A 15,823-nucleotide genomic window follows, 5' to 3' on the forward strand; every position below is an offset into this window, starting at 1 on the left:
AGTGATGAACTTCTGAAGCAATAGTTGATATAAAGAGTCATATGCTAGCAGAAGTCAAGACTTCTTATATATTGCAGTAATTACTTAAGAATTGCTTGCATTTTTTTAAAAAAGAGCTTTCTTTAATAAAGCTTTTCATATAAGTGGAAAAAATATTATCAGCACATTTAAGAGTATGATTGAAGTTCTGTGAGGATGAGCTACAGGGATGAACGCATGTGATGTTCTGTTCATATATTTATGACTGAATTTAAATCTCTACTTTCTTGCATCATGTGTAGATGTTTATTCCAGTTCACAGTGAGTGTAACAGTTAAAGTACAATTAAATTTGGTAGCATTTAGCACCTGTTTTACATAAAATAAAAGGTTTTCCAGATGGAAGCAATAGGAAATCAATCTGAAAGGCAAAATGATTCATTATTGGAGTTAATTTATTGTGCTGTTTGATGTCACAGATAAGCTAGTGGCTAGCAACTGACAGAAGGAGTTTTGTTCCTCACTACTCACCTCTGGCCAGATAATTCTACCCCTCCCTGTGCTCCAACAGCACCAGGCTTCAAAGCCAGCTATCAGAACAATAACATAGGAACAAAAAATCACATGTTCTTTTCAAATTATCTTCCTGTAGATTTTTGATTTAAATATTTTCTTTCATTAGCAGCTGGCTGCTAAATTTGTTGTCAAACTATGTCCTTGGTCTGGATCAGTGCTTGTCTATTTGACCATATAAAAGTGAATAAGGTGTGTTTGGAACAGGTGGAACATCTGAAAAAAACAAAACAAAAAATGCTTGCTCTTTTGTAAGCATAAATACAATCTGTAAAGTTCTTATTCAGTAGTATAAGAACTCCTTCTTTGTACTACTTTGTATCCAAATGTTTATGCTACTAATACCACGCATCATATAGTCATGCAGCTGTGTCTTGTCTGTTCAAAAAGATGAGTCTTCTAGCCAGGCTTTGAAAACCTTTATAAGAAAGTAAAATAATGTATTATATATTCTAAAAAAAAAGATTTTTTTTTTTTTTTTTGCTATATAATGAATATTTCCAACTAATTGTTGTGCTTGGCACATGGAGAACAGCAAGCTATTTATCCCTAAACAAGATATAGAATTACTTACAGTAAAAGAAAACTGGCTGAAACAGTTTTGCAGGAATGATTCATGTTTAAAAGAAAAAGAGTCCCCTAACATACTAAAATTTTGTGATTATATCAACGGAGAATTTAATTGGAATATTCAATTATTATTAATAGTAATTCACATGGTTAAAAACCTCCCCTGTAAATTCCTTCAATGTAGATTCTTATCCTTCAAAGGTTATTTGAAACGTTCTGTATTGTGAGTATTTCACTTTAACATCAATAGGCATTAAATTACTTAGATGGAAGATCAAACCTGTAATTTTTTAATAACAGACTATTTAAAAGCTTAGGTTTTTAATATAGAAAAAGGATAATAGAAGTTACCCCAATATTCTAAAAAGGTGTCATTAGGTATATTTTACTAGATCTGGAAAACGAATAGAAAAAGTGACAACGTTTTAGATAAATGAAATTGGAAGAGATTTTGAGTAGCATCATGGAGAAGTCCCTGGCAAAACTAAATGAAAGGTTAACTGAAAAACAGTCGATTCATTTTTCATAAATGCATGAAAACACCCAACAGCAGGAATAATTTGGTCTATTCATGCAAGTTTTTGTATTACCAAAATAGCTTAGAGATACTGAGGAAAACAAGCAAACAAATAAAAAAGCAGGTAAGAGAATTATTGTACTGAGTTCAGTAAAAACAAAATCTCCCTTTGAATGTGTAGTGATGATACATTTAATTTGATTTATCTTATAAGTGAACACAAGAATGCTTAAAAATTGTATAGAAAATAGCCATTAATGTCATAACTCTATGATGCAGTCTTGGCATATAAATAAACTGTAGTATTTATTTTCAGTTTTTCTATTGCAAAAATAAAGGTCGTTTAGGGACTGATTATTAAAAACCTAATGACACTTCTTTGTAAATAGAAAAGTTTATTTCAAAGGGACAATTAAGACAGTTGGGATATAAATGAGTGCAAAAAGATGTTTGCTTTTTCTAGATTGTGTTATTGTTTCAATGGTATATTAAAAAATGTTTTGATGTCTGAAGTTTTTGTTGAACTTCGATTAATTTTTTTGTTGTTGTTGCTTTAAGACCACATAAATATTTCAAGCAGCAATAAACTTCATTTCAATGTTAGAAGAGTAAAATATAGTTTTTAAAATTATTTGAGCTTTCACACAAAGTTAATTTTTCATGTTTCTGATGAATTAAAATACAGTAGGATCAAATTTTAAAGTATTAGTTATCACCACTAGTTGTCACATATTTTTGAGTTGTCCTACTACACTTAGAACAAGTGGTGTTTTTCTCTTCTATTTTGTTCATAATTCATGAAAAATATTGCTAAATGGCATTTAAAGAGAAGGTTTAAAAATATTCAAGACAGTTTAAAAAATATGAAAAAGCAGTTCTGATATGTACTTATCAAGAACTACTCTAAACATAATTATTAAGGAAAAATCTTGATTTGAAAATTGTATTTTATTTAATTTGGCTTATCAGTAATCTGTAAAAACTAAAATTGCTCACAATTACAACAAACACAAGAGGCAAATAATACCAGGGGATTTGAATTTTGAAGTTAGGGATTCTTGTTTTTTTTCGCCCTCATAGACAAGATTGTTCATAATCTTAAATTTCAAAGACAGGAAATTAAATGTTTTTTCTAATAGCATTATAGTATCAATATCAATGTTTGCTAGATATTTTTTAAGGAATAGAGAAACAAGCATGAGAAAATGTTATACATATCTGAAGATTGAACAGAAATTAAAAGCTGGGAGCACTTCTGGGCTTTCTGGAACAAGCACTTTGTGATTTGTTGTGAGCTTTGGGTCACAACTCTGTACCTCCACCTTTGAAAGTGAATAAATGAAACAAATTGAATGTTCCAACTATGCACTATACTGAGGTACTGAAAGTAAACTGAACTCAGAAATATTAATTAAATTAACCACCACAGTATATAGTTCATTCAGCACAAGAGTTTTTATGTATCCTTATCAGCCAAAAGTTAACGATTGTATGGTGATAAGCTTCTACTACAAAAAATCACCACCCTTATAAGAAAAAAAAATATTGCCTTCTACAGGTCTATGTGAGCAGTGGCAGCAGAACACAACATTATCCACTTTCTTAGGATGTAGTTTTGACTCTTCTGTTATCTAGAACAGTTCTTAAAACTCTACATGCTGTCTGCAGCAGCTGTTAACACATTGGCTCTCTCCATTAGCAGTATACCTTGAAAGCCATATGAATTTCACTGAATCTTTTTGAAGGATTCCTCTTTGAAATATGAACAAAATACCAGTGTATTAATCTTTTGTGTTGCTGCATAAGAAAATAAAGACACTGAACAGTAAGTTGTGAAGAGCAATGAATATACTGTCAAAGCCATTACAGGCTGGCTATTTTTAAAGGATTTGCTTCGACATTACTGACTGACAGCATCCTAAAAATCAGAAAATAGGCAGGGCAAATCATAACAATCATGTCCTTTAGTCACACAAAGGATCGTTCTCAGTATTTTATTCACATTGGGTTAATGTTCTCTGTCTTAGGTAACAATATAATTGAAAAAAAGCAAAATAGCAATAATGACAAATAGAATAAAAAATGAAAGCAATAGAGAATACAAGCAACAATCACTGGTTTCTTCACCTAACTGTATGTTTTTAATTTACTTGAATATATCATCTTTAAACTCAATAATGCACTGAATAAAGTACCTTTACTTTGTAAGTAGATTAGATTAAAAGAATATTGTTCTCTGAAATCAATGTCTTGTCTTTTGAGCAGTAGACAATTTAGCAGAAATTATTTGCGGGCAAAAGGGCTTTGTTTAATTCTAGGAGAATTCTGTTCAGTTTATAATGAGTAACTTAGACAGTGTAGTGGTGGACTAGCGAGCAATCTTATCTAGTCTGCAGTAACCAAGTATTTAGACCAGTCATAAAAAGCATTAAATGTTTATTCTCACAATAAACAGTTATTTAAAATGTATTTAAAATGTAATTAAGTTCAACTATCTCCCTCTGTTTACCAAAATTAATTTATGCCTTCTCACCAGGATAATGAAACTCAAAGATTTGTAATTTGATACTACATTTGGAGGCACAGTTATAGCCTTAAATTTCAAAATGTTCCAATGTTTGTTATAAGAAAAAATAAAATCCCATTATTTTACTTATCATTTCTTTTGTTTCACCCGTGGATGCTGTAGAACAGGTGATGTTTTTTACCACTGGAAAGTAAAATCCAAACTTCAGTTTTTCTATATTAACGAAGTTGCATCAAAAAACTATAATACTGAACAGATGAGGCATTTTAATTTTGAAAATATTGACCTCCTAATTAATTATGCAACTTACATACTTTTCTGCAGTATTTATAATTTGCTGTTGTTGTATAACTCTGGTATGATTCTCAGTAAAAATCTTATCAGGTTTTGGATAGATTTGGGAGTTACTAAGCCCTTTAGAATCTCTTAGTGTGTATAGTGTTAGGATTAATTGATGGGAAGTATGATGTTTTTGCATAAAATTGCAGTGTCTGGAAAACTGCCTATGCACCTCTTTACACACCATATTCAACAAAGCAAACAACAAAAAGATGAATAGATGAAAATATAAAGATCTGTTTAATGCATACTTCCTGAGGGCCACTGAGAAATTGGCTCAGTTTTAAAGAGCAAATTATGACAAAAATTATAGGGAATGGAAAATAATAGAAAGTGAAAGCTTAGGATAAGATCTAGAAGGTACCTAAACACTTTTTTTTTTTTTTTTACTTCCTCAAAAGAACTGATAATGTTTTAAATTGTTCTAGTATCTGAAAAAACCTTTGTCTGTCTGTAAAATGTTGTAAACAGTCAGTGCTCCTGAATCACAAGCACATGAATCTGCTCCAGCCCACTTGCTCATTCACGCCCTCAAATAGAAGACAGCATAGAGCAAAACTGAATGAATACTGATGGTATTGTACTGAGATTTAGATGGGAGCCTGAGTTGAAAGGAAGGGAGTGAACGTGTTCCAGCTCCTTTAGTCTTCTCCTGATCTGTCAATTTTAAATTTATTTATTTTTGTTATAATCTTAGGCTCAAGTAAGAGCAACTGTAATGCTTTCATTGGCTTAGTGTTTCTGTGATATAGTAATCCAAACATACTTATTTTGTGAATAAGCAAGCTATTAATATGCCTGTTCCTTTTGGAGATGGAGTATTTTTAATATTTACAGTTCAATGTATTACCTTGTTAAGCACACTGACACTTCAGAATCAAGAAAACAAATTATATATTTAAAAAGTAAAGGCAAGTTTAGCGATCTGAAAATAGTCTTTTTAAACTTAATTTTGAAACAAATGATAAACTGTACATAGTTATTAAGGAAGCCCCTTTATTATTATTATTTACTTCAGCACTGAACTACTTAACACTTATAGGTACCTAATTAACTCCATAATTAAGATAATTTTTTTATATTCAAATTGATGTTTGTTTTTAACTCATAACCAGCTGTAATGTAGTTGCTGTCCTACATATTGGCATTTCTAATATTTTATTTTTTTCCTCAACATGGAAATTACAATACTATTAGACAAGCTACCTACATTTACAAACAAAATATTTTTAGGTGTAGTACTTGAGATGTTTATGCCATCTTTCAGTATTTAAGTATTTGTAATTTTTTCACCACTAAGAGAAAACATGATGTCGCAATAACCAAAATATCTTCCTAGTATCCCTTAATGTTAAATAAATGCTCTATGAATCCACTAGAATAAGTTATTTTCTGTAATATAACAGTTTGTATGGGTCTTTTAAAACTGTCTTTTTTTTTTCTTTTTCTTTTTTTCTTTTTTCTTTTTTTTTACAGGAGTTATAGGGGGAAAAAAGTGTTTTACCAAACAGTTTGTGGCTTTTGGTAATATATTTCTAAATTTTTTTTTTTTCTGTGAAAAGAGTAAAGTCTGTTAGAGTCTTTCTGAGTAAAGTCTGCTACAGTTTTCACCGACACTTTAGAACTACCAAACAGATAAAATATTAAATAATAATAATAATAATAAAAATAAGAGCTTTTTTTTGTAATTCTGAAAAATATAATCTTGGTTGTCTTCCTCCCTCTCAATTAAAAGGCTGTTAGAATTAGGTGATATGACACCATATACCATTTTTCCTTTAAAGATTTCTTATCAAATGTTCATAAAAAAATCATATGATCAGTTCTTGTATATGTTTTTCAAAATAAATCATAAAATATGTTACATGATGTTATAGTGCAAGAGAAGCTAGTAAGAGTATTTTCTTTCCTTTATAACCCATTCACATGAAGCAAATACAGTTTAATGCCCAAAGGTAATCTGTTTCCATTTAAGATGATGGAAAGCTTCCAGGCTGAAAAAAAGTTAGTCCCAGAAGTTACTGTAATTAGCTCCATGGTTCTAGTTAATGAAATATTCCACCTCCCAAACTAAAAAATAAGATTGTATGTTTTCCTCAGTAGCCATCTTAGTTGGGAAATTAATTACAATCACTTTGTAATGCTCAGTGAAAGTACAAACAAATTTGAAAAATGTGATGCTAAAATACTGATTAAGGTTTATGCATGATGGTTATTAAACAGTTTCTGGATCAACTTTGTACTGCGTAGTAGGAGAAATTAATATTTTAGGCAATGATGATCGATATATTGATCATAAACCTGGGAAAGTAAGGTTTCTTTTAATTTAAAATGCTTTACCTGATTGGTCATCTGTATATAATATGAATTAGTACATCTCCTGTACAAGAACAAGGTACCAAAGTTGTTACAGTTCTTATATTACTTGTCCTATACAGGAAATTTACATAATTCTCTCACCCCAGGAACTGAATTTGTTTAATTAGGTATAAATTAAATTTGTGCTACACAGTTTCCCCAATTAAGAGTGATATGTACCATTACAGGTAGTTATTACATCAGCTTTGTTTATATTCAAGTGGTAGCTGTCTCTTACGTAGTGTATCAGGCATGAGGTCTTCAAAGCCAAGGTAAAAAAGCATATGATGTTACTTAACTGCATTTTCTCCTTTTGGAGAGACACCGATTCACTCGACATTGGAGCAAACTCTGTGTAGAGCAGAGCACTGCTTGAGTCAAGATGTGCAGTTCCATATTGTCAAACATCAAAAGAACATCTAGGACACTTACAGTAAAATAAAAATACACAGGCATTTAGCAAACCAATTTTGAAAATAGTGCCCCAAATCCTTGTTAATATATATATGTTTTGAAAACACTGTTCTTACACCCACTAAATAAGTTTTAATTATCATATTAAAATAATATGTTAATTTTCAGTTTGTAGTAGTTCACTGAAGTAATATACATTTTTCTTAATGGACAAGGTCTACCTGATGAGCAGACCAAAAGAACTTAGATTATCAATAGAGTAATTTCTTAATGTTGGAAATGTGGCTGGAACTTGAAAAAAAAAAAAAAAAAATTATATCATTGTACATATACATATCTATTGTAAAACATGCACCTTACCCATGACATGGGCTGTAGCCCTATGAGCCTTCAGTAAGATGTGAAATATTTCACCCTGCCCATACAAGACTGTCCTGTGATGATAGTTTTCATTCTAGTTGTTGCCTGTGAAGTGCTACTGCATTTCTTGTCACATCATTTTAGAAGGCATTCTACTCCCAGCCCCCCAGTCTGAGGGCTGGGAACTTCTCAGCTGTGAGATATATAGAGATTGAAGGGAAGGGAAAAAGAAAGAAGGAATATTTTTCCTCTCTTGTTTTAATTGCAAGTGTGGATAGAACAATTTGAGACTACTCTCATTCTTTTCAGTGAAGCTAACCTCTGAACTCATAAGCACAGGGCAATAAAGGACCCCAGAAGAACAACTAGCCCACTCCAGCTCTTAGAGAGGACTGAGTATAGCACTCTTAATGCAACTTTTTCTTAGAGACATTTGTGTTGATGAATCCCGGACACTGCTGGGTTGTGGATGCCTCATCTCTGGCAGTTTTCAAGGCCAGGCTGCATGGGGCTCTGGGCAATCTGATCTAGTACTCAATCTAGTAGTTGGCAAACCTTCCTGTGTCGGGGATTGGAACCTTCCAATCCAAGCCATTCTATGATTCTATGAAACATATATCTATTAAATAAAATCTATAATTGATACAGATTCAATAGTATGTAGTCTATTATTAATTTATAAAATAAAATATGTATTATGCATTATATGTTATGTTATACAATATACACACCTATATAATTTTCAGATACACCAGAAGAATTTATCAAAGCAGGATTTAAGCAGTAAATACGCTATAAAATTGTTTTGAACACACAGATGGTGATGCATGATTTTATTGTTGCATTTATTGATTTTATTGTGGTACAGTACAAATCTGCCAGCAATAAAATAGAATACGATGATACCAAAATGCACGAAGAGATAATTCACTTCATGCATAATGAACAAAGTTGTTGAACCAATATGTTAGAAATGTGCTATTTACAGAAAAATAATGACTTGTTATTTCTTACTTATTTGGCCCATGCGGCTTAAGTTTAAGAAAAAATGAATCAAGCATTTCAAGTATTACAATTCAGGGCAGCTTTAGTGGTAAGCATTACAATTCTTTTGTGAAATGCTGCTTGTTAATGATGAATTGAGAACCTTGAGATTTTATTTCCTACATTTTAAGTATTTCAATTCAAATGATAAGGAAAGGAAAAGTATGATCACTGGAACGCTTAAAGATGAGATTGCATCACACATGTTTTGTAATATCTGTGCCTCGGACAGCTCATTCAGCCAGTACACAATGCACCCCAAAAGAATTTTCCCTTTTCTCCTGTATCACATCTTTTACATTCATTTTTGCTGAAATGTTCCATACAGATTATTTTGATATTTTTTGATGTGACATAAAAAAATCATTAAGCTTCTCTAGGAGAGTTATCCTGTTTAGCAGTACTTGTGCTTTGTATTGCCTGTACGGAAGAATGAACTTCCTTTACTGTGAGAAAGATTCATGCTGGTGATCAGGGAATCCACACTGAGCTGCTTACCCAGCTGACCAGGGAGAAGATAGAATGTCATACAGGTACATGATTTCTATTCAGTGAGAGGTGCAATGTATGATCATTTATGACAGTGACCAAGTTAGGAAATGTCTGGATTTTACTTTTTAGAAAACTCTGCAATGAACTTGTCATTATCATGGGTATAGTTTTTTGCTTTTTGATGTCATTCTAATATCACAAAAAGGCTTGATGGTAGAAACAAAATTTCTGAAGTTTCATAACATGTCCTAGTAAACTGTTGGTATAGCTGGCCCTTGCAATGAGAAAAAGTTTTACCTATAAATTGTTCTCTCCCAGAATCTCTAGTTTTGTATTCTAATAATCAAACTTAAATTCCTACCTCCTTATGTGGATGGCCAAGCTGAGAGAAATTGCTGACAATTTTTGCTGAGACATTTATACTTCAATAGAGAAGGTGAATAAATAAAATGTGATGGTTTCTATTTACATGGCAGGTGTAGGTTGAAAAGAAAAAAGATTGTAAATAATTTTCTGCATGTTTTATCATTTAAACATGGGCCACTGAGATCCACAGTGCTTCAAAAAAGACTTGGAGATATATTTCTCTTCCAGGAAATGTTATTGCATGATGATAGCCATGATAGAAGCATGACACTGTACAAGTATTTTGCCATAAAAGTGATAGAAAATAGAGATGAGAAATTTTTAAGTCTCTTTTGAACCCTTTCCCATTGCTCCCTTGCCCCTCCGGGGGTACATGTGCAGCTTCCTGTGCCCTCCTACTGTCCAGGCCACCCTGGGGAAGCCCACAGTCCTTTCACTTGCCTCTGTCCCTCCTCAGCTTCTTCCTTATTTCCCTAGAGGAGTCAGCATGAAGTGCTGCCTTGAACAAGTAACTGCTATGTAGCTCTGCAGATCTTAATGTCTTCCAACCAGTATGTCATCTACCTTCTGTCAAGCAGTCATTAGTTGTATTAAGTTTACATTCTTATTTTCTGCACTTAACTTATCAAGGCACTTTTGTGTAGCTGGACTGATAGATTCCAGAGTGAAAGTTATGTTTCATGCTTCATCCTTCAAGGCAGACTATTTGCACAAGATACTGAGATAGTATCATAGAATACCAGAGCCTACAGAATCAAATACCCATCTGAGGCAGAGAACTGTCATTCACATAAGCATCATGAGAACCAGTAAGGTGTATTTCCTGTACCAGGTCCCCTGGAGGATTGAATTCTGTTAGTGTACTGAACATACAGAACACGCTATCACAAGGGCACAGCTCTCATAAAAGATCATGGCAACTGTCATGTTTGTTCACAAACATGGCTAGAAGTGTATGCAGTGTTTGCTTCTGACCCTTCATCCTTAATACCAGTAGGATGGATGCATGGATGCTTTTCTGTTATTTTCCTTCTTAGATCTCTTACCGTGTAGTAGGCAGTGCTAATCACCAGGTTACTGACAGGCTTGTCATGCAGGAGTATGCTTCCACAGCTTTTCCTTCAAACTGCTTCACTTTCCAAAAAATAATTTAAAGATTCAAAGATAAAATATCAGAGAAAAGGAGAGAAAGGATAATGGATAAGGAGCACTGGGCTGGGGAGGGAGATAAGAGTTATTCCCAGAGCATCCTGGACTGAATTTTTGGACAGGCTATGAGAATAACTGCTGGCTTAACCTTTGTGGGTGAGGAAAGCAGGAAATCAGCCATCCTTCTGAAGCTCTCCAGGGCAGTATGGATTCAAAAGAATGTTTTTGGTATTTTTTTTAGTACTCAGGCAATTATAAAATTAAAACCATGAGGATCATTGGACATAATGTGTCTTTAGATGCAGGCAGGAGTTAGTAATCTTTATAGCTGATATGGAGATAGAGGATGAAAATTGTAATTATATGTATTAATCCTCTCAAGTCTTATAACAGTTCTAAACACTACAGACTAAGCAATTTCATTGTGCATAGACATGCAAAATTTACAATGAAGGACATTATAGGAAGACATAGCAGTTAGATTTTGTTTCACAGTGCACACATTAACTCAATTTCCAGTGATTCCTCTGTACAAAATATGAAATTTACCACTATGCACCAAAAGTACAGAAGAATGAGTACTATGAACTTTATGCAAACCGGAAGCACACAAGTAACTATTGTTTCAAAATTCAGATCTGCCTTACAGTCAAACTTTCTGCTTTATCAGTCATAAGTACTCAAAAACCCAATGACTTTTTTTCACAGTATTATTTTCATATAATTGAAAAATGACATTTAATAAATGCAAAGCTTATTTTGTGGAAGAATATTGGAACTGATGAAAAGGTAGTTGTGCAAGTTTCTCACATGCAATATGAAATTTCTTCTTAAAACAGTAGAAGATTAGAGACAGATGTATTGTAGTACTGAGCAAGTGCTTAGGATAGTGACTTAGTCCTTGAAAGTTCAAGTGAACATTTTACTGCCTAGCCTAAGAAAGACTGTACATCAGAATCACATGATTTTTTTTTTTTTTTCCCTATGGCCTGTATGACTTTGCAGTAAGTACTGATTGATTTGAATTAATTCTGAAACCTAACTAGCATGTGCTTTTCAAAATGAAATAAAATACAAGTTCTTAAATCTGATCTAAACTGGAATTCTATGCAGCTCAGGTAAGTTCCCTACCATGAACAAGGTTTCTGAAAGCACTTTTTTTTCCCCCTGTCTTAATTCAACATTTTAGCTTGCAGTATTTGACCAAAGATCTTTTTGTAGTTTTGGGGCTAGCATTTTTATGAAATTTCAGCACTGACTTGGCTCCCAGTGATTTAGAAAAAGGGATAAAGAGAGGTCTTCCACTGAACCAGAATATTTTTTACTTCTTGGCTATGGAACTCTCTGTCCCCTCAAAAATACTTTTGTTACAGAAAAAAAAAAAAAATGGTTTTGAATACATTAATAGACTGGAAGATCTACTGCCTTTCTGTCTCTCTGCATCTATTTTTTTTCCTCTCTATATAAACACATTTATTTACGACATCTGCTTTGTGATGCATTCTGATTCTAGAGATTCTTATTATACTTCAGTTAGGAAATGACAACTAGTGAGTTAACCTGTTTAGCTCAGCATATGTGGGTTTGTACAAGCTCATGCATAAACATAAACCAAACTACCCTTGTGGAAAGAGGCTAATACTATTTTAGAACATAAGTGAAAAATAGCAACCAATGAAAACTGAAAACTGCATGATCCTAATTGCTGAGAGAATGACTTATTTGTCCAAGCCAGCCAAGAAGACAGAAAGCTGAGGAGTGGGTAGACATGTGAGTAAAAAGATAACTTTACAGTACATCAGCTCTGAGAGTTTAATGCACTTGCATTAAAGCAAGAGTGTGTGGAGGCGTATGCAGTGACAGGCAAAGAGAGCCGTGTCTGTTATGCAAGTGGAATGAAGCCAAGCACAGAAGCTGGGGATTTTTTTTCTCCATTGACTTCAAACTCTCAGTTTACTTGCACTATTACAGAAGTAAATTTTCAATTCAGCTAACAGCCACTGCTTACACAGCAACAGAAACAAACTAAGCCAATGTAAAAGAGCTTAGTATTTAGTAATCATGTTATTTTTGACCTTGAGAAGCGTGCTCTTGGCTCATTCAAATTTGTTCTGAATTCGCCAGCAGTGGTTGCTTTCCTGATTTGTCGTTTTGATTAAATTAATTGTGAGAACATTTACATTTCTCCACTAGCTCCTCCTTTTAAATATGTCAGATCAGATATTGTGTTTTGATTTTACTTTCAAGACTCTAGGGTTCTTTAAGACTCCTTCTCTTCTGATAAACTTATTTCTTAGTTGTGAAAAATCGATTTTTGTTTCAATTAGTAGGTGATACTATATGCCATTGTTTCTCCGCAAAGCCTCCAAACATACTTTCCTAACATTTCTCATAATGCCCCTGAACTGGGGCAGGCTATCTTCATAAATTTCAGCAAACTCATTTCTCCTTCACCATACCACTTTCAAAATTTTGATATATACATGGTGCAGTTATTGTGAGTAGCCACATATATGTATGATCTACTTGACTTTATTTTACTGATGAAAGGATTTTCTGATGATCTGTGTTGTTGATGGCTTTGATTTCGGATCACTTGCATTCTCTGGTCTTTTTCTCTGTAACTCTAACAAATTTTTACTTTTCTTTGCTTAGGTTGTGTGAGAAGACTGTCTTCCCATTTTTGTTGTTTATTAGAAAAAGAATTGAAGCCAACAATAAAATATCAACTTATTGTATCCATCTTTCCAACATGCAAAGGTCTGTTTTTTGTCAGAGAAATGAAAACTATTCTGTACTCCAAGGTCCAATGTTGCAAGAGAAATGTTGAAGATATTTGTAAAGGCTTGAAGGAGCAGCAATTCATTAAGATTGCCAACGAATAAATTACAAAACAGAGTATGCCTGTCTAACTACTAAGTGGAAGAACTAGGCCATCTAGAATCTGATGCATTGCAAACATAGAAAAAATGACAAAAATGTTAGGCAATATATCATGTTGATTATAACAGGATAAAAGCAGTTAGACATTAAAGAGCTGGAATATAATTACAAGCAAGGTATACAGAGGAAAGTAATAGTACCCAAAACTGTAAAAAACTATGGCAGCAACTATTTCTCATTCCCTTTCCACTCAATCCCATTAGTCAGCTGGAACTTGCCATCATCCAGTGAAGAACTTACGTCACTTGCAATCATATGTGTTTGTGATACCAATGCTCAAACTGACAAATCATCTTAAAGAGTGCATAATATTTATAGTTTCTTCTTGTGCAGTTACAACAGTCAGCTTCAGGTGTCCTGATTTTTGTTGGGATAGAGTTGATTTTCTTCACAGTGGCTGGTATGATGCTATGTTTTGGCTTTAAGAGAATAATAACGTTGATAACACACCAATGTTTTAGTTGTTGCTGAACAGTGCTGTACAGAGCCAAGGATGTTTCAGTTTTTAACTTTTAACTTCAGTTTTTAACTAATATTGTCCTGCCAGTGGGTGTCTGGGAAGACACAAGGAAGTGGGAGGGGACAGAACCAGCAAACCTAAACTGACTAAAGGGATATTCCATACCATATGATATTAATTGAAAAAAATGTAAAACTGAGGGGAGTTGGCTGGAGTGGCTGTCACTGCTTTTGGACTAGTGGGTCAGATTAGCAGTTGTGTTTTGCTTTACTTGTTTTGTAAATATATATATGTTATTATATGTTATATGTTATTATTATTATTATCATTACTATTATTTCTCTCTTCTGTCTCTGTAAATTTTTTTTTTTTATCTCAACACACTCCAATTCTCTCCCCCATCCTATTACGATTTGGGTAGTGAGAAAAGTCTGTGTGGAAATTAGCTGCTAATTAGGTCAAATCACAACATCATGTTATCTGAAAGTATTTCAGTTTTAAGACTAGTTAAAAAAAAATATCTATGATGTAACCATACAAGAAGCATTTATTAAAACTAAAAAAAAAAAAAAAAAAAGGAAAGAAAGAAACTAAAAATAGTAGTAGTAAATTTTACATAACTTTGTTTTCAAGTACGCATAATTAGAGACCAATTTATGCTCTGAAGAAATGATATTACGTCAATTTTATTTTATTTTGTACCTGGTCCCACAATAAAATATAAAGGACCAGTTAATAGCTTGTGTCCTATGAAGACTTTGTGAAGAGTTAGAAACCAGAACATGATTCACAGGTTCAGTTTACAGTAGTAGAGAAAGCCAGTCAATGAGATGACCTTTGGAAAACACTGGAAAAAAAAGACATCTCTTAAATTTCTCCCACTTCAAGGACTCTTTTTCTCAGAGTTTGTGTACCCAATGTTCCTGAAGGCAAGCGCTACATCCTTTCATTTAAAAATGAGCTGGATTTGTACCTTTAAGAAGAGGAAAAATGGTTCATTCTCTGTAACCGAAAGCCTCAATTCATAGATGGAAGAGAAAGTATTTGGGAGCTCAGTAGAGGATGTGTCTTCCAGTCTTTCTAGCAGAGCTTTTCAATCCTTCATTGGAAATCGAGCAAACAAGAAAAACCCTACAGGATTCAAGTGGCTGCACAGATAGCACAAGGAGAAGGAAGTACTTCCATGTTAAAGAGGGTTGAATGCAGAAAAGATCTACTCCTGTGGCTTTATCAATACCTGATTCATTATTTTACCCAGTACCTCTGAAGTATATCCCAAATAGAAGAAAGTCTAATTAGAGATCAATAACAGGATAAGCACTGACCCATTGACAAATCTCTACAAAACTTTAGGTCTCTAAGTAACTAAATGAAATTGAGGTGCCTAGCTGAATATGCTAGCCTCACAAATTAAATAACAACTAGGTAGATGTATTCTGCAGTTTTTAGCTTAGATATCTAAATTCTGCCAGAAATTATTACTTTCCATGCTAACTTTTACTACTTATGTGTAGTGAATTTTGGGTTCTGATAAAGGAGTTTAATTCTGTTCATAATGAATAATCATGGCATTTTAATCAACCAAAGTAGGTCATAAAAACATTACTCTTTTAAAATAGCAACTTGTTTATTATTATATGGCTTTTGTTGGTACTCTATAAATAGCTGTTAAAATGCCATTTTAGAGGTAAGAAAAGCCTACTTCACCTGAACCCACTAAGTTCATTCTCCTT

The sequence above is a fragment of the Phasianus colchicus genome, chromosome 1 (assembly GCF_987193195.1).
Source record: "Phasianus colchicus chromosome 1, bPhaCol1.hap1.1, whole genome shotgun sequence".
Classification (NCBI taxonomy): domain Eukaryota; kingdom Metazoa; phylum Chordata; class Aves; order Galliformes; family Phasianidae; genus Phasianus; species Phasianus colchicus.